General features: G+C 36.3%; 1 pseudogene across 1 annotated transcript; it reads left to right on the plus strand.

Moving 5' to 3' along the window:
- The first annotated feature begins 13,487 nt into the window (after window positions 1-13,487).
- On the plus strand, window positions 13,488-15,192 carry LOC146904402 (phenolic glucoside malonyltransferase 1 pseudogene; annotated as a pseudogene). Its single transcript, XR_015020355.1, has one exon. The product of XR_015020355.1 is annotated as a phenolic glucoside malonyltransferase 1 pseudogene (transcript).
- The last annotated feature ends 1,360 nt before the right edge of the window (window positions 15,193-16,552 follow it).

Below are 16,552 nucleotides of genomic sequence, written 5' to 3' on the forward strand. Positions count from 1 at the left end.
CCAATCCGAAAATAGCAAATATACATGAAACATAAACAGATCAAACATTATACGTGGATTAAAGATCTCACTCTAACCCACATATGGAAAAAAGTAGAAAATAAAAGTAATAAAAATTATTAAGACTCGATTCCTAATACAATGTCTATATGCCAATGCAAATGATTCTGGAGTTAATATTGCTCCGCGGAGGGTTGTGGCAGAGCCACTAAAGAGATGAGTATCTTACTCATCTATCAGACTCGATGATCCACTATGGGATAAGGTGGTTTTAAAACGCACCCCGTACCACCTCTCCGGTGTGCACCTCGTGACTCCTCTATGGTGGCCACATAACTATGAAATGCATGAGCATACGATTCCCCATATATGCATAAGCATTTATAATCATATGCAATATCTTAATTGTATCATAAGCATATGTAAGCATTTACTCACTTTGACAATTAGACATTCTCAAACACGTAATCAAATACAAAGCAATTATAAACATAAACATTGTTTTATTTTTATGGAAAAATATATAAAAATAGAGAGGTGCCCTTACCTCGACTCGAATAGCTTTTTGTCCAAACAAATATGTCTTTCTCTTTTGAAATTTGCTCTCCACCTAGCACATTTTGCTCGCACCCTGCAGCCCTTCCATATTTACCTTTGCGCTTGTTAACTAACGCAAGTGTACTTGTATGCGTTAGTTAACATGCGTTGCGCAACTTAAGTAACGCAAGTGTTAAACACTGCGTCAGTTAACTTGCGCAGCCATTAACACTGCGTGAGTTAACTCACGCAGCCTGTAGCCCATGCGTGAACACTGCGTGAGTTAACTCACGCACACTCTGTGCATCCAACCAGAAGAGGCAGAAACCTCTATTTTCCCTATTTTTTCAATCCTTCTTTCATACATTCATTCAAGCATACATTTTTCATCATTCATTCAAGCATTCATTCAATCAAGCATTAACTCATAATTATATTATGAAAAAATAACATAATAAAACAACAGAATAAAATAACGCATAATGTCATAAAAACGCCAAAAAGCGCAAATGTAATAGGATTACAACCAAATCCTTCAAAATGTCAAACAAAAAAAAAAACTACACAAGTCATAAAAGCTACACAAGTCATGCTGGTTCATCCCGTGGACTCCTACTCCTCCTCCGCGGAGTCGGCACCTGCTCCAGCATGCTCCACTCAGACTGTATGCCCTGCATGATACGAAGAACATCTGGATTACCAAACACATCTGGATGCCCAATTGCACTGTCCACTCTAGCTCTGATGTCGCTGATGATCTAGTATGGGTCGAGAGGATGTCTGGCCCACTGATGCTCAACAAGAACCTCCTCATAAGGAGGGACAGGACGAGGAGGGGCATCAACTGCGTAGTCAGGAATGGCCGCAGGGGGGTTCACAATAGGATGTGATACTCTAACGAACCATTTCATGTACCCCCTAGTATGAAACCACAGCTCGTTATCTGGAAACGGATGACCCATCTGCTGATGGCTGAGGACATGTAGAGCAAACTCCGTGAAGGCATGGGCCACGTCATCCGCCGCAAGAAGCTCAATGTCTGTAGGAGGCCTGGGAATTCTCTAGATATACCCGTACTGCCTAAGAACCCGCTCTTGCAAGTGACGGACCATCCTGTCGCTGCCGGCCATGATCCATCCGGAGTACCAGCATATATCCTGAAAGGGCGTGATGTGTCGTCGTCTCTCGTACGGCCTCCAGGTGACATGAGAAAGGTCCATCAAATCGATGGCAGCTCGGTAGTGTCCCGGATCTGTAAAGCCCCTGGGAGGTTTCCATTTACTCACAAGCGGGGAAACAGTAGGGTCGTAGGCATCATCATCAATCCTCGGAATGATGTTCGAGAAGTGCGCCAAAGTCCATCCCTGCAAACACAAAGAAACAAATATTTAAATCACCGCAAGAATTATACAAACAACTAAACATTTACGATCCAATAAGTAAAAAAGAAGAAAAACAAATATTACCACAAGCAATGTCATGTAACCACCAATGGAGGCCACAGATGAGTCGAAGGTAAGAGATAGCTGCTCATATAGGAAAGCAAGTCCCATCCCACCCCATGACCAGCTCTCCAACTCGTCCATATCTTGCAGCGCAAGCAGCCAAAGAAGATTAATGTTTTTGCTGTTCTTGGCGGAAAAAATGGTCCAGCCAAGCAAGAGCAACAAAAACGCCTTCACGCAATCCAACCTAACTACAGCTCGCTCGTTCTGCTCCTCAACTGTGTCAATCTCAAGAAGCTGATTACACCTATTCAAGACCTCCTCGTATCGCCTCTTCAGTACACCAAAACTGATGTGAGAACCACCCTGTTTTGTCAGCTCCTTAGCGGCATCCTCCTCTGTAAATAGTAGGTCCGCCTGCATCATCTCTAGCCCCTCCTCACGGGTTAACTCTCTATTAGGAAAGAGTCTCCCAGTGATGGGGATGCCTAGGAGACACGCCACATCATCTAGTGTGATGGTCATCTCTCCAACCGGTAGATGGAAGCTGCTAGTCTCCTCATGCCATCTCTCTGTCATCGCACAAACGAACCCGTGAGATATGTTCTCGTACCCACTAGTCATGATGGGAGTCAGACCAGACATATTCACTTCATCCCAAAACCGCTCATTTTGTTCCCCCGGTATAGGCAATGCCAAATTTTTAATGCTCAGCTTCTTCCCGTGCGAGATACCTTTCACCCTATGTCTTCTTCGAAACTGAAATACAAAAACAAAACACAACAAACAACACCGTTAAATAAATAACAAGTAAAACAAACATTAAATATATGCTAACATAAATGTTAAGTCTAACATTAAATAAGTAAAATAATAATTAGAATAAGTTGTATAAATAGTAAAAGAAGTAAAATAAACACTAAGTAAGAATAGCATAGACATTTAACAACAACATTAATTATTTTAATTGAATTTCAAAACAAAAAAGAAGTAAAATAAACATTAAATTATACTTACATCGGCATCAACCCATATCCTGCATGCCACATGTCCACCAAAGTTAGGTAAAAGCGTGAGATCAGAAGGCCCCCCTGCATAGCCGTCCAGGCCGGCCTCGTACACCACCCTCAACACCCCCTAAAAATGAGGCTCAGGTTGCTCAGGCTCATCATTCTGATGAGGCTCCTCAATAACAGGCGGCTCCTCAAAAACAGGCTCCTGCATAACAAACTGATACAGTTGAGGCTGAGGCTTCTGAAACTAATACGCATGATCATGCGGCTGCTGATAGACCTCATAATGCTGCTGATACTGTGTCGGGTCCATAGTCTGGGATGGACCCGTCTGCGACATTGACCCCCCTGCAGCATCAACTCTAGTAAGTCTCGTTCCCCCACCTCTCCCTCGACCAGCCATAGGAGGGCGTAATGCTTCTTTCTCCCTCCGTGCACTACCAGTAGGGGCCATCCTCCCTGCCCTAAGTCTGTCACTCCTATCCTAAGGCGGCTCAGGCGGTCTCTGAGACGTATTCCTCCGAGGCATATCTGCACAACATTTAACAAAACACAAATTCAATATACATTTTCACACGCACATTGTGTCATTTCCAACAATTCAACAACAACACTAAAATTCCAACAATGTCATTTCAATCCGTAAACTACCACATTGCAGTCAAACATGTTATAATCAAAATTAACAAATCATATGCTAACTAATTTGATAAGTCACAATCCAAAAAAACAAAATAATTACCATTGAGACATTTTACCAAACACATGGTGTGCAATTTTCAAACAACTACCTTAATCTAACAATTTGTAGACCCTAAACTACCACATTCTACTCTAAACAACTTCTAAACAACAATTCCTAAGTTAATTCGTCACTAACAATCATCAAAACTAACATGGAAGCCAAATATATAAAAACCTAAAAATGTCATATTTCTTCAAAAAAAAAACTAAAATTTCTACAAGTTAAATGCAATTAAGTATGGTAATCATCACTTACTTGATAATGTGGGAGAAATTGGCTTTGAATGGCGCAAGAATGATGAAAATCGGATATGTGGGGAAAAATTTCGAAGTTGGGAAGTTGGAGAAATGAGGGAAATGTGTTTCTGTGTTGCTGATATATGACTTAACTAACGCTGCGCAAGTTAACTCACGCAGCGCATGTTAAGTCACGCATAATATATAACTTGCGCAAGTTAAGTTGCGCAGCGTGACTTAACTTGCGCAGGGGTTAAAATGGCAACGCTGCAGGGTGCGAGTGATTTGTGCTGGGTGGAGAGCAAAATTCTTCTCTTTTTTACTTCTTTTAGTCATCAAACTCCCTCAATAACCCAATAACCTTCACATAGATGATATTGCCAACTTTTCTCACACCAGTTGCACCTCTAAATAAATGTTTTTATTTCTCTTCTTACCCACTTCTCCAATTTTCACTCGAACTCTCACAATAACCTTTCCTTCAAAATTCAAAGCACCAGCACTCAAGAGAAAGAGAAAGGAAAAGAAAATTGAGAGAGAGCAAGAAAAGTAATGCTTGACCGATTTCTACCGAAGGAAACCACGGTTTTGAAGATTTAAAATAAGACCTTGATTTATCATTACTGTCATTATTTATATATTTATTTTTGATTAAAGTTAACATTGTTAGAAGTTATCTTTTTCTAACATAAACTAACACTTCAAAATAACTTTTGATTAAGAAAAACTTCTAGACTTAATTAAGGTTGTCCTATTTTAAACAAGTCTAAAATTAGAATAACTCTTAACATTTTCGTCGCTAAAATTTTATGACAAGTTCGACAGAGACTCATTTGATTTTATATCGTTTTCCAAATTTCTTTAAGCTCGTTAAACCTTTAAGCATGCTATCCAAATTTATCAACCACACATGAAACTTATTTTTTAATGTTTTAAAATCAATTTAGATTATAATAAGCCTTTTTTTCCCTCTTTTTTCTAAAGGACTAAAAAGACATTGCACAACAATTTTTTTCTAAAAATATAATGTTGCGTTTTGAGAAACGCACAGCCCATACACTACTCTCTCTAAATTCTTAAAAAAATAGTAGCATCTTTAGTGTCTAATAACTATTCTTTTTAGGTCACTAACTAAATAATTTATTTTAGACTAAAAGTAGTAAAAATTTAATCGTACTTCATAATTTATTTTCACCAAAAAAAATAAATGTCCTTTCTAAAGTTCATCACTACAATTCATGAGTCTACTAAATCAACTTGGCAATTTTGTTTAAAGCTTACATAGTTATATTTGTTGGTGATGGCTTTTAGAGAAAAATCAAATTATCGCAAGTTTGTGTATGCAGTGTAGGGTGAAACTTCTTTTAATAAATAAATTGAAGAAGTAGACAGCTAAAAGAAAAGAGTGAAAATTAGAACCAAGTTACAATAACAAAAATAAAAGAACAGTGGTATAATTATATTTTATTTTTAGCTTAATTGCATTTTTGATCCCTTATATTTATTTTAGTTTTCAAGTTGAACTTTCATGTTTTAAAAGTTTCAAGTTGGTCCCTTACGTTTTAAAAATTTCAAGTTGGTCCAAAACGTTACTCACATTAGAATAAGTTAGTCTCTTCTGTCACTTAAATTTAAAGACCCGGGTTGACAATATGGGTGATGAAACTTAACTTATTTAAAAAATCATTTTTAAAACATTTTTTTAATTTTTTTTGTTTTATTAAACTCAATATCATGTCGCGGAAGGGACTAACTTATTCCAACGTGAGTAACGTTTTGGACCAACTTGAAACTTTTAAAACGTAAGGGACCAACATGAAACTTTTAAAACATAAGAGACCAACTTGAAAACTAAAATAAACATAAGAGATCAAACATGCAATTAAACCTTTATTTTTAACATCCCACGAAAGAAAACAATAAGCAAGAGTGAAAACATGGAAGAGAAATTCTACTATGGATACAAGCATAAATGAATAGTGTTTGGACACACACATCAAAGTTTTTTTAATAATAAAAATGAAATTTATAATATAATAATTTAATATTTTGAGAAAAAGCATTTTTATGTTTATGTAACCAAATACTATTCATTTATATTTGTGACCAAGGAAGAATGTCTCGACATAGAATTTTCATGATAATACTTAAGAGTATATCAGAAAGGAAAGAATAGGCACTGTACTCTCATGATAAAAAATCGCTATGTGAGAAAATTTTAGGATTAAAAATAGTAAGGAATGAGTTTTAAAGAGGAATGAATAGGAAGGGTGTATTGGATTGAGATTTTAAAAGACAATTATGGTAGAAAAAGTCTTTAAGATTTGAAAAGACTTCGTATGATTGTATTGATTCTGTGAGATTTTAAAAGATTTTTTTTAAAAGACTTTTTACACTCAAGATTTTAATGGACTTATAACACAGATTTCAATGGATTTATAACAATGACTTTTACTCTAAAGATTAAAGATTTTTTTTTAAATTTGAATAAAGAAAAATAAAACCGATTCAAAATTATTTTACTAACTAAGTGATTATTGCTTTTCCGTAAAAAAAAAAAAAGTGAGTATTGCGTAAATTGGCTCTACGTTTTGTTTGCTAAGCGACCCATTGACATCCACAAGGAAGTGTAACAACTCTGTAGTTTCATCCATGATCCAGGCTACATAACTATATTTGTTTTTACCCTTTTCTCGGTTATTTTCTTGTTATGAATCCTTCATTTGATCACTAATATGTATAAGGAACAAACTAGTCATCTCACTAGAACAATTGTTGTTTCCTAATTGTCAAAAGTTTTGTGACTATATACCAAATAATATAATTCAATAAAAAAAAGAAAAAAAACTACCTAATAATAAAAATAATACTCACTTATTATAAATAATGATAATAATAATAATAATAATAATAATAATAATAATAATAATAATAATAATAATAATAATAATAATAATAATAATAATAATAATAATAATAATAATAATAATAATAATAATAATAATAATAATAACAACAACCAAAACAACAACACAATATATATCAATGAAAAGAAAATAATTAATCAATATAAGCAAATAATATCAGTGAAACAATTGTCAAAAGGAAAAATAACAACAAATTATAAAATAAATTCTATCAAGAAGAAAATAAATCATAAAATAAAATAAAAACAATGAATTGTTGTAAAAATAAAACAAATCAGACAAAAGAAAAAGATGCTAGAAAAACAAGAAATTGAAATGATAAAAACATGTTATAGAAAGAATCAGACAAAAAAAAACAACAAAATCGGACAAAACAACAACAAATCATAATAAAAAAAGGTAAAATAAACAAGAAATTGAAAAGAAAAAAACATGGCATACAAAATAAAGAAATAGTACCAAAAGAAAAAAAAACAATCGGTTAAAAAAAACAAGAAATCATAACAAGTATATATAGATTTTTGAGGAATTTGACAGAGAAAAGGAAGAAGAAAAAAAAGTGAAAGAGGATGTCAACAGTGGTGAAGTGGGAGTAAAAAGAGTCTCAAGAAATCTCAGGTGTTTGTATGAGATTGTTAGTTTTAAAATTTTCAACTAAAAAGTCTCACAAAATCCATTATAGCAAGGAATCCATTGAAATCTATACATTTTTGAATACCAAGAGATAGTTTTTAAGTTGAGAAAAATCTTGATTGAATACCACCGGATTTTGTTGGACTCATTAAAAAATCTTGAAAATCCTTATTGAATACCACTGAAATTATTTCTAATCTTTTAAAATCTTGATCGAATACCTTGAGATTTTTTTATAACTAAAAAAAAGTCTAAAATCCCAATTGAATACACCCATAAGGACTAGAGCAAAATGGATTCGGAAAGGGAAACGGAAAACCAAATGAAGTATACAGGAAAATATCTAAGATATAGGAAGGAATGAAGATAGGGGATGAAGATAGTTTCCTCTATAGTGACCACAAAGCTAAAAGGAACTATTCTTTTTCAAAGATTTAGTGCTAACTCTCTTGATTTATCTCAAAATGACAATTTGTGTGTCTTAGAGAGATCGAAGAAGGTGAAGGAACAAGAGAGATGGGAAGTATATGATTTTGTAGAGAGAGAAGTAGGAAGAGAGAAGTAGGAAGACGAGAGAGAGAGAGAGAGAGAGAGAGAGAGAGAGAGAGAGAGAGGAATGAGTTGAGAGAAGGTGAGATGAGGTGGAGTTTCTCTTGGCTTGACTTGCTCATATATATGGATAAGTAAAATAATTGGAGTATGTACTCTGAAGATATTTTCTTTGAGAAGCCAATCTTCATTAGAAATAGGGGTGGAAATGGGTTAGGCCGGGCCAGGCCGGGCTTTGTAAGGTCTAAGCCTGATCTATTTCAAAAATTATAGGCCTGAGCCTGGCCTATTATCCGTCATAGGCTCATTTTCGAGGCCTGACCTTTTTACAAGCCTGATGAAGTTTGAAAGCCTATTTAAAAGCCTATTTTATGCTAATGTCTGGCAACACATGTAAACCTACTCCTAAATATGCTAAGGGAATTACTTTTTCCACCCTATGGCCTCCTCGCGCGCCCTACGCAAATTACAAACATACCCTCCGGATTATGTAATCCAAAATATAGGTAAAACCTCCGGATTATATAATCCGGACAGTTGCGAGGTATAAAAGGAACTTCACCCCCCATTTTTACAGTTTTACAGTTTCACTTCTCTCTCTCTCTCTCTACATTATCCCAAAATCCGGACACCAAAAATCTTGACCAAATTTGGAGTTTTCTTGCTCAAAAGCACCGCATTTCAACCCTTGTCAAGCATCATGGAAGGTAAGTTCGATTTCTCTACACAAGCAAGTTCAATTAGTTCGTATTTTTTTTTTGAATTTCGTTCGAATGAAATCCGGATTTCGTTTTCCGGACTAGGTTGTTGCTCCTCCGGATTACGAAATCCGGAGTAACCCAGAACGTTGTTTTGTTTCTGTTTTGTGCTGTTTGATTGTTATTGTTGATTACCCTAATTTGAATGTTACAGAAGGTTCAACATCAGATACCTGACGCGTAAGAGAGGCAGGGCATGCTTCCCAAAGGAGAGAGCGTTCTCGACGGATGCAGGAGGAAGGTGGTCTTCGTCCGAGGCGTCGGGGTGGTAGAGGACGCCATGCTGATGTCGAGCCTGATGTCAAGCATCAACAGTATATGGAGCAGGAGCAGGAGCAGGCTGATACTGATGTGGAATTGCAGCATATGGAGGAGCAGGAGCTTGAGGAGGAGCTACAGGGTATGGACCAGGAGATGGAAGATGCCGAGCCACATCAAATGCGAAAGAAGAAAGAGAAGGTGGTGGACCCTGAGCCACTACAGGACTATCCCGGTGGCCCACACCAGACTGACCTGCTGTGGAGGTATCATGTGCACGTGGCCAGGAAGGCGGCTGATGGCGTGGTATGCACTGTTAAACTCACTTTATATATGATTTATATTTGGAACTGCCTGTTTATGTACTGTTTAAACTCACTTTATTAATTTTAAATATATGCAGTGGCGTGGAAAATTAAAATGCATCAACAACGGAAAGAAGATTGAGGCGATGCATGATGATGATACCAGACCTATCATGGCTGCACGATGGTGGGAGAGCAGATTGCGTCGCACATGCCTTGGTTGGCTCTAGGATACGAGCTACACGATTATTGATCATGGGCTGATATGTGCTTTCGTGGAGAGGTGGCACGAGGAGACTTCCAGCTTCCACCTTCCGTTTGGGGAGATGACGGTCACACTTGATGATGTGGCCGCTTTGCTACATATCCCCATTGACGGCATGCTCCTATCCCACGGGTCCATAACACGGGACGAGGCAGTGGAATGGATGGTGGAGTACTTGGGGTCTGATATGGGTGATGCACTAAAGGAGCGGATATTCAAGGAGCGGTTGAATGAGCAGAGGGATTTGGTGGAGGAGTATGGTGTGACTGAGGAGGTGGAGAGGTTGCGGGACCAGGCTGTCCGCATATATTTGCTGTACTTGGTGGGCATCACGATCTTCAGTGACAAAAGCCAGTGGAATTTCCATGTTGTCTACCTGAAGTACTTCAGAGACCATGATATTTGTGCTGGTTTTTTGTGGGGAGCTGCGGCACTAACTCAGTTGTATAAGGAGCTCAACAATGCTGCACGTTGGAACACCAGTCAGGTGGCAGGATACCTGAGTTTGCTGCAGGTATAAATTAAGAACTATGTTTTTTTTTTTTTTTAATTTAAGTGTATATGGTTTGTATATTTATATGTGGTTGTCTTTGGTGCAGGCTTGGGTGTTTCATCACTTCATAGGTATGGGCAGCAAGGATGTCTGGGAGGGATATGTGGAGAATTTGTATCCACGTGCGATGCTTTTTGTGCCACTGCATGGTTTAGGCACAGTGGACCAGTACAGGAGCTATCTAGATGCGCTGGATTTGACGAGGGTTGTCATGGCCCCATATGGAGAGCACCGTCAGACACGTCCATTTGAGCGGGTCAGCCTTTACTCTGGATGGCTGAGATGCGGAGAGCGCATGGTGAGATACCTGCCGGAGAGGGTGCTTCGCCAGTTTGGGTGGGTTCAGACCATACCGAGACATCCTGTTCAGAGTGCACCTGTTGATGTTAACTTAGCGGAGATCACAAACCGCTTTCAGCGTGCACTTGATTATGCGCTGACACCTCAGGAGTTGGGACAGGTTGCAGTTCATGGTGTGGAGGTAGCAGATGGATACATCGACTGGTTTTACCAGGTGTCTCATCCACGCATGATTATTATAGACATGCCGGTACCGGTGCCACAGCCACCAGAGCGTGAGGTCCTTGATGCCCGAGCTGCTCAAGATGATGGAGACCTTGCGTACTTACAGCTTAGCGGTAGGATGAGCCGCATCAGAGACCACATCTATGCTGTGATGAGAAGCGGTCTGGTGCCGAAAGGGAGTGAGGAATGGCAGCATTTGGAGGATGCCTTGAGAGAGGTGCATGATGCCAAAGTTTACCGTCGTCGAAAAACTACTGATGGTGGCAGAGGTGGTGGCAGAGGTGGTGGCAGCGGTGGTAGCAGAGGTGTAGTTATTAGGGACTGATAATTTTATGTAATTTTATTGTTTGAATATTTTGGATAATTATGTTATGTACCATTTGGATAATTTTGATATTTTATTAAAGTTTAAAAATTATATTATGTTGTTAATTTTGATGTTATAATTTGATTTTCTGGTTTGCGTATGGTCAAAGGCCAAAAACATTGACTGAATTTGCTCTAAAACAGAGGCTCAGCCAAAACAGATGGCTTCTGCCTCTGAACTGATGCACTCCGGATTATAAACCCCGGACATATTTAACGCTTTACGGATTATATAATCCGGAACTGTCGTTCACCCCCCCCCCCTTTTGTTGACTTTCAACGGGGTGATTTACATGTTTCGGATTATATAATCCGGAATATCTCTAACGTTTCGGATTATATAATCCGGACCACTATTTTTATAACTGGTATCATCAACCATCAGGGTGATTGGTGTCAAACTACACGAATAAATCCGGAATATGTATTCCGAAACTGGTTCGGAATAGATAATCCGGACGAAGGGTATTTTGGGAAAAAAATAGGGCGCGCTAGGAAATGCATAGGGTGGGAAAAGTAAGACTCATATGCTAAAACTTATTAAGGCCTAAAACACACAAATATGTTTGCTACTAAATAATGAATTCATATGAAGGTCTAATCACACCAATATATCAGTTACTAAATAACCAATCATATGAAAGCTTGTGTTTATGAAAAAAAACTTCAAAAATATCAATAATGAAAGATATATTATATATGAAAAACTTAATAGGCCGGCCTGATGGGATTAATAGGCTTTTTTGCAAGCCTTAGCCTGACCTGTTTAATTAAATAGGCCTTATAAAAAGCTTGAGTCTGACCTTGTTAATAAACGAGCTGAGCCGAGTTAGGCTTTAAATAGGCCAGGCCGTAGGCCCTTGTCGGACGGTCTGACCTATTCCCACCCCTAATTAGAAGTTACTATTGGGTCGTTAATTAATTTAAGTTTTACCAATTTCCTTCAGCTTTGTCAAAAACTTCTTCAATAGAGTTTACTTATCTTGTTTGTCCTTATTATGATAGATTTCTTCTCACTTTTGACTTTCCACATGTTCTTCTAATCCTTGTTGTCTTTTATGGTATGTTTGGTTCGCATGAAAGATGATGGAAAGAAAGCCTATGGATGGAAAGCACGCAAATCTAAAAACTTTCCACCCTTTGGTTCTAAAGAACAACAACTAAGGAAAGAAAGATTGGTGGGACCCACCGCATAGAAACCTTTCCTCTCAGCAGAGCGCGGAAAGGATAAGAAAGGGCTTGTTTATCATGTTGTTCCACTTTTACCCCTATGTGTACCTAAAAACATATAAATTATAAAATTGATCAATATATTTTCCTATTCAACGGAGCACTTGTGAGTATCTATATTTTTATAACGTGTATATAATAATAAATATTTATATTCATGTACATATGTTAAATTATTAATATTTATGCATTTATATATATTATTAATATATAATTTAAAAGTAATATATAAAGATACAACTCATTTTTTATAAGGATATTTATGTCATTTACTAAATATTCAATCATTCTTTCCTCTCACTTTCCATTCACTTTCACTAATACCAAACAACTAAAAAATCATCTTACTTTCTTCTCACTTTCTCTTAACTTTCATTCATTCAACAATCTTTCCTTTTACTATCTTTCCTCACACTTTCTTTTCCATGCCAAACACAGCCTTAGTGTCCTCATTTTTCCACATGCTCCTTGAAAGTTCTTACTATATTTTCTTAGATGCAAATTTGTATAATGATATAATTGAAAATGAAAAAGGTCACCAAAAATCATGTGTTCCCCTTATTTATAGTATAGAAGTATAAATATTTTCTTTTTAAGGAAGTATACGAGTATAGATATTGATAATATTAAATATTGAAAACAAAAGAAAGGGTTCACTCCGTTTAAAAAATAGGTAATGCTAACCAGTGCCTCAGAGACATTGGTTAAGGAAATCAAAAGAGAAAATTTTAAATAAAAAAATATTTTTAAGCATCCAATGCATTGATTATATAACTTTGAATGCAAATATTATCATTTTTGAGTCATTATTTAATCATTTAATGCAAATATTACTATATTTGACTTCTTAACCGGTGTCCGAGGCACCGGTTAGCATAAACCTTAAAAAAATAATTAAAATATATATAGATTTCAAGCATCTTTTAAGATTTTGTATTTATTAGAAAATGATTACTAATACTAGTAGACTACATTTGTAAAAAAAAAAAAAAAATACTAGTAGACCATGGACCCACGAGTGTTTGATATTTGATTCCAAACAAAACAAAGTAAAATAATCATACGCGTGTAGAACGAGGGTATTGTAACCACAAAAAAAAGATCAAGGATATTATATTTCCACAACGTTCAAAAGATAATATAACACAAGCAAATTTTTCTTAGACCAACGCATCATCATCTTCCAAATGGCTTCTCTAAACAAACACATCAAAATCCATGAACAATGCAAAGTTTCTCCTAATTCTTCAACCCAACTATCTCTCCTTCTCACATTTTTTGACTTGATTTGGCTAAGATTTCATCCAGTAGAACGTATTTTCTTCTACACCCTCCCAAGTTCACATTCACACCCTACTTTTTTCTTTGAAAATCTTGTTCCAAAACTCAAATCTTCGCTCTCTTTAACTCTCCAACACTTCCTCCCTTTAGCTGGTAACATCGTTTGGCCTTCTGATTCCCCAAAACCATTAATCCAATTCAATCCAAATGATGACGGAGTTTCCTTGCTCTTAGCACAATGTGACGACGATGATGTTTCCTTCGATCAAATTTTGGAGCACAATTCACCACAAGAAGCTTCTTTGTCTCGTTCTTTTGTACCTCACTTAGAATCATCAGATTCTTTTGCTTCTATTATTTCAATTCAGATAACCCTTTTTCCGAAAAATGGTTTTTCCATTGGAATAAGCACACACCATGCTGTTCTTGATGGAAAATCTTCAACCATGTTCATCAAAGCATGGTCTTCTATGTGTAAATCTCTTGAAGAAGAAACACAATCACCAAATTTAGAGCCTTTATTAGAACCATTTTTGGAAAGGGAAGTCATCAAAGATCCAAATGATTTTGAGAATTCGTTCATTAATACTTGGAACAGTATCTCATCACATTTTGATAAGAGCAATGTGAGAAGCATACAAATTATGTCAAATGCATTTCAACCAATCGTTAAGGATTCAGTTCGAGTAACTTTCGAGCTAACACGCGAAGATTTGATGAAAATAAATAACAGGGTGTTATCCAAATGGAACAACAATATTGAAGAAGGATCACAAGAACAAGAACAACCTAAGAAGCTGTCCACTTTTGTTCTTACATGTGCTTATGTTTCCGTTTGTATAGCAAAGGCGATCCAACAATCCGAAAGCGATAAAAAGCAGAAATTTTCTTTTGGTTTTCCTGTGGATTGCAGATCAAGATTTGATCCACCAATTCCTAAAAATTATTTTGGAAATTGTGTATCTAATCATATAATTGATACTGAGCCATATGACTTTACAAAAGAAGATGGAGTTGTGATTGTTGCTAAGAAAATTTATGTCAAAACAAAAGAGATGGATAAGGGTTTTCTTGATGGAATAGAGACATTGACGTATAGATATATAGCTATGATTGGTGAAGGAGTTAAAGGAATAGGAGTTGCAGGGTCAACAAGGTTTGGAGTATATGAGATTGATTTTGGTTTTGGAAGGCCTGCAAAAGTGGAGATTACTTCAATTGATAGAGGATTAACAATTGGTTTGACAGAAAGTAAGGATTTGAAAGGTAGTATTGAATTTGGACTTGTTCTTGATAAGCATGTGATGGATTTGTTTCAAACCATTTTTCATGAAGGGTTATTATGTTTTGATTGATGATGAGGTTGCTTTAATTGGATGCGGAAGGATTGGCGAATGGTTTTTTATATTATTTTTAATCAATCAGTGTTATTTTAGAATGTGTGAGCAACCAGAATTGAAACTTAGGCTGTATTTGAATTTCTTCTAATTTCATCTGTTTTGGCAACTTTGTTATCTTTGTGTAATGGCATTGAATCAAAAACTAAAGAGAGCTGGTTGCTACTTATTTGCATTGAGTTACTAGTAGCTGTACTTCCTTGTTATTTTCTTTGAGAATAAGAATTAGCAATGTCAAATTGATTGAATACATGTGTCAAAGAGTATGATTCACAAAGCCAGTGGCTAATAATGCCTAGCAAGAAAATTTAATTAACTTGTTTGTTGCCGATGTAAAGAAAAATCTTGTTAGTTAACGGTAAGATAACTTGTTTGTCTCCGCTAGGGATGTAAATGGATATCCATAGATGTGGATAGTGTGATATCCGTTTCCGCTCCGTTGAACAAATATGAAATCCGTACTCTATCCATATCCACGCGGATATCCATTTAGCGAGTAATCCACAGATTTTGATGTATCCGCGGGTTTATACAGATATCCATGGGTAACATTATTAAAAAATTTGTTAATTTTTTTACCGGAAAACTAAAAAACAAAAGTTCATCACATGCATTTTCTATTCTTTTTAGCAAAACAAAATAACCATCCATTACAATAACAACAAGATCATTGACAAAATCATAAATAAAACTCATTATATTCAACAAAAACAAAGATTTTTGCTTCAAAAATCCCGACCACTTTCACTTCCTTTTAAAGGAACGTGATACATATTTGAATAGTCATGTAATAACTAATAACACTCACAGTATCAAGGATTTTTGTTTAGAAAGTTAAAAGGTATTAAGGTTATCTATGTAATTTACTCGATTTAATAGCGGGTATGGATATCCGCGGATGTGGATACCATTAAATCCGCATCATATCCATTAATTAGAGGGTAGTTAAAATATTCGTTTATATTATCCATGGATATCCATTAAGGTATCCGCTCCGTGTCCGTGACGGATTTTATTCCCGGATATCCACGGGTGCGGATTTTTTTGACATCCCTAGTCTCCGCAAGGTTAGCTCAGTTGATAAGAGACATTGCGTAATATATACCAAGGCTAGGGTTTGAATTTCGGATACCCCATTAAGGTACTCGATAAAAAAATAAAACAGGACTACGTAAAATTAGTTGAGCATGGCAAAGGAAACATTTTGAGTCCAGGAAGCGCGGTGTACAGGCTAGGACTCCAAAAATCAAGTAAGTAACTTTAGATTTTTGGAAAACGAATGATTTTACCATAATAGAGAATATACCTTTTACTATAGGGAGGTGACACTGCCTAATATTGATGTAAATCTGCCTAATCAGGAAGTAATTAATTGGTAACTAGGGAAACAAGCCGAAAGCGAGCGAACCCTGAAAGTAAGTACTTAAGGAGGTGACATACCTAATATTGATGCATATCTGCTAAAATCAGGAAGTAACTAGTTAGTAATTAAGGAAACATGTGACTTCACGACTTAAATCAGCCCAGTA

This window comes from Medicago sativa, chromosome 7 (assembly GCF_051527215.1).
Source record: "Medicago sativa cultivar Bolivia chromosome 7, Bolivia_mono, whole genome shotgun sequence".
Taxonomy (NCBI): domain Eukaryota; kingdom Viridiplantae; phylum Streptophyta; class Magnoliopsida; order Fabales; family Fabaceae; genus Medicago; species Medicago sativa.